Source organism: Nannospalax galili, unplaced genomic scaffold (genome assembly GCF_000622305.1).
Source record: "Nannospalax galili isolate Female #2095 unplaced genomic scaffold, S.galili_v1.0 scaffold16115, whole genome shotgun sequence".
Lineage (NCBI taxonomy): Eukaryota > Metazoa > Chordata > Mammalia > Rodentia > Spalacidae > Nannospalax > Nannospalax galili.
Genome location: NW_008335333.1, coordinates 17,483 through 21,726, shown reverse-complemented (window position 1 = coordinate 21,726; position 4,244 = coordinate 17,483). Strand labels below are relative to the sequence as shown.

The following is a 4,244-nucleotide window of genomic DNA, read 5'->3' as shown; positions in this document are numbered from 1 at the left end:
TAAAATAGTAAACACAAATTTTATTTTTATTAAAAGAAAGTATAAGAAAAATGGTTTTCAAATGTCCTTTCCCATCTGCTCCTAACATGCACATATCTGTTGAAGGAGCTGGAGACTAGAGTCTGTTTATTCCTATTGACTTTAGTTAATTTCTGTTGATCACTTTGTGGCATTGACTTTCTCCATTCTCCTAAAAAGGTTTTCAGAATCCCTGCAGAGTCGCTCATGACCAACATTTGCACAAAGTATTAATATCAGCTAATCAGTGAAATTTTCACCAACTCAGAGCAGGAGCCAGACCCAGAATGATCAGAAAGTAAGACAGAAACAAAATCAACACCAAACAAGAAGAGCAAGACAGCTGCTTCAAATCATATACATTTGTACAGTACAAAATGATCAGCCCAAGTAGTCTGCGTAGCAAGTGCCTTCAGTGGACTTGATACACAGAGACATTTTTAAAGTAGCTAATGTTGCAGTGCTACTCTTAAGCTTTGCCTTGCTCACCTAAGGAACTATCAGTGCAGTTTTTAATGTCATTTCTACCCTTTATTCTGTCCTCAGTGAGTAGACTTGGGCATTGGATTGATTAATAGTGATAAACCACCATGAAGGGTACAGAAATGAAAAGCCAGATTCAATCTGAATTTTCGATCCAGTACCCCCCCCAAAAAAAACCACAAAAACAAAAAACAATTTAGCTGATGCTGAGTTTAAAAGTAGTATGAATGCTAATTTTCTTGAGCTCTTTAACTAGCATATGGCTGCTGGTGGTATGGTTAGCATAAGTGGGTAGTAAGACCAAACCTGAGTGGGAAATATGCATGGAAAATGTGACTGGAAGATGCAGGCAGATACACACTCGTAGACTTGTCTTGGTGTCTTAAAAGAGCAGTGAATTTGGGGCAAGTCATATTTCAGCCTCCTTCCAGCAGCAGGTGAGATGTTTCTTTACGTCTCCATAAATTTTGCTTATTTGCTCTTCAAAAAACAAAAACTAATAAATTTGATCTAGATGGCATAATTTAGATTATCAGGTTGAAAGAATTTAACAGGTAGCTACACAAACCCAACTGCCAATGTTGAACTATTTGCAGTGGCATTATGTTATTCACATTTAACCTAATCTTTTTAAGAATTTTTTATTTTTATGTGTATGAGTGCAATGCCTGCATGTAAGTAGGTGCACCTGTGTTGTGCAGTGCCCATGGAGGTCAGAAGTGGGTGTCGGATTCCTTGGAACTGGAGTTACAGAGGATTGCTCGCTACCACATGGGTGCTAGGAATCAAACCTGGGTCCTCTGCAAGAGCAGTCAGTGCTCCTAACTGCTGAGCCATCTCTCCAGTCTATTTAATCTAATCTTAATGAACCAATGATATTTTTTGGCAGGCAGAACAAAGACCTAGGAAACATGAATATGTCATTGATAGCCCATTTACTTCCACAATGAGAATGAAGAACAAGAAAAATGAGATGTTTCAGAAGCTTACAAAAGGCAGTCTTACATCTTGACTGTCTTACAAAGTGGATTAGAGAGTAGGAGAGACTCCAGAAAAATCAACCGCAAAGTAATGGGCAATGACCCTGACCCTGAACCTACCCTAACCCTAACCCTAACGCTAAAACATCTGTACCCTGCACTGACTTGACCAGGCAAGGCGCATCTGCTCTGGTACTGGGATGGATGCGCAGAGCTTTGCATTTGAGTGCCGAGTGCCATTGGCTAGGCTCCTGTCATTGGCGTCTGCGGCTTACACGTGTACTCAGCAGGACTGCTTGTGACGAAATCTGTGAACAATGGAACACAGAGGCTCTTACCACGCAGAGTTCTGTTTAGGGCGTTGCTAGGTGACAGCGTTCACTGTGGTTAGTTGCTGATCCACAGACCATCCCTGGTGGGATATTCCTGTGGCACAGTGGCGAGTTTTGGTTGGTTTTAAGTCAAAGTTTCAGTTTTGGGGGGCAGTAAACAGAGAAAGAGGAGGGCAGGGAAGGCAGCGAGGGCCGCCCAGGCCGTCGTCATGCAGGACGTTGACAACGACGCCCAGATTCACAGTCGCACCCGCAATACCAGGTGGCATACCCACTTGGGTAGGGCCTTCAGGGGCTGTGGGTTTTTACATTGTGGAAGAAGAGAACTGCCTAGATACCTCATCAGTTATCATCCTGTGGGAAAGCTCCACAGGGCTGCCGGTGCAGGCGCTGTAGCTCTAGTGCAGCGTTTACTCACTTGGTCGGAATATCACGTGGATCTAACGGTCAAGAGAGACAGGTAATAGGGCCCAGGAGAGGAGAAGGCTAGGAGAAGGAGGGGCAGTTTGAGACAGGCAAGGACCACATGGCAGGCGCTCCAGTTCTCCGAGGGAGGGTGGAAGAGAATGGGGGTCTGCTTTCCCAACACTGCTGGATTTTCTTCCCGGCTCAGACTTCTAGGTTTTCGGAACTGGTACATCTTGGAGGAGTCTACGCTCAGGCCTTCTTTACGAGAAGCAAAACAAAAACAAAGCCAGCTGGTTTCCAATTCGTTTATGTTACCTCTTTTAGAGCTCTTTATTGACCACGTGGTAGCATGTGAAATAAATAGCATTAAAAGCAGGCATAGTGGCACTTACCTGCAGTTATTAGAAGGCTGAATTAGGAGGATTTCAAGATCTAGTCCAGCCTGGGTAATATAGTTAACCCTTTCTTAGTTCAAGAGGTCAAAAACTTACTTGAATACAAAAATGTTGTATCTGCAAAGTAGGTATAATTCTGTGATTTCACCCAATTGAAACACTATGTTGGCAGTAGGAATAGTAATTCCTACCATATTATGAGCTAACTCTTAGGTGCTAGGTTCAGTTCTGTATACTTTCTGTAGAATCTCATTGAAGTAGGAGAGTTGCATTCTGAAAGATGGCTACTATTTTTGATCCCCATTGTCACTGAGCTCCTAGGTGCCTGAGAAGTAGGGAGTAGGTAACAGAGATTACAGTAGAATTGAAATTTTATTTTCAATTGCTCCTTTTATTCAGACATGCTGGTCTAGCATGGAGGCAACTCACTGGTAGTGCACTTGCCTTGAATGGGGAAGGCCATGCACTGTATCATTACTACTTTGAATAAATACAAAAGTAGAGAAATAAGGAAATTCCAAAGGCTTCCCTTTCTTCAGAACTCATTACCTGCTATCTAATACTTAGAATTTTCTGGATGAAGGTTCTTTGACCTAGTTCTCCAAGTTCCTAAAACCCCCTCTCCTTTCCACAGGACTGCCCTGCATTACGCCTCTACCCATGACCATCCCGGTGTGGTGTGTTTACTCATCAAGAAACACTGCAATATAAATGCCCGGGATGATGAGAAGAGCACACCCCTAATTAAGGTAGATAATGGCCAACAGTTTCAGTTGAGATGGATTAGAATTAAAATATTAGAATATTTAGGTGTGTTCTGCTAGTTAATGCATTCTAGATATGATAGGGAATTTACACCAATGAGGTTTCCCATGTATTGCAGTCTAATCAGGTCTGCATGAGGACAAAACCACTTGCTGTGCCAAGGTTGGGGAAGGTTCATGGAATACTACCTCCAAATATGAATTGTAGGCAATCAATGGATGCTGAAGAAGGAAGAATCATTTTTTCTAGGGACTAAGTCCATGATAAGTTATCTGATCCCAAGTGGGTAAGCCTAAACACAGATACACAAAATCACCTCCACTACATGGTCTTGGTATGTGTATACATACACACATATACGTATGTATATGATGTATATGTAACAAAGAGGAGAAGAAATTGAGAGGATGGGGCTGATACAGGAGAAGTTGGAGAGGGATTCAAGGAGTGATAATAATGCAAATACACTGTTCCTGTATGAAATTTTCAAAAATGAAATATTTGAAAATACTATGCAGGTGTGCTGACACACACCTGTAATCCTATCGTGGGAGCCCGAGGCAGGAAGATTTTGAATTGAGGCAAGGCTGAGGTTACCTAAGCATATCCTGTCTCAAAAGAAGGGGTAAATAGAATAAAATTTTTTTTCACTTAAGGATAATTATTCGGTGACATATTTGAATGCTTATCTTGGATTCCTTGAATTGATAATTTATTTCTGTGTACAATAATCACAGGCTGTACAGCGGGACCATAAAGAATGCACATCGATTTTAATTAACTTCAGCACTGATCCACACGTCATGAATGTATATGGACAAAACACACTCCACCATGCCGTACTTAGGGGGCACACCCAAATG

At 41.9% G+C, this 4,244-nt stretch overlaps 1 long non-coding RNA gene across 1 annotated transcript; it reads left to right on the top strand.

The window, feature by feature from the left end:
* The first annotated feature begins 2,619 nt into the window (after positions 1 to 2,619).
* On the top strand, positions 2,620 to 4,132 carry LOC115069802. The gene is made up of 3 exons (XR_003849032.1): positions 2,620 to 3,365; positions 3,900 to 4,006; positions 4,119 to 4,132. It is a non-coding gene; the product is annotated as an uncharacterized LOC115069802 (long non-coding RNA).
* The last annotated feature ends 112 nt before the right edge of the window (positions 4,133 to 4,244 follow it).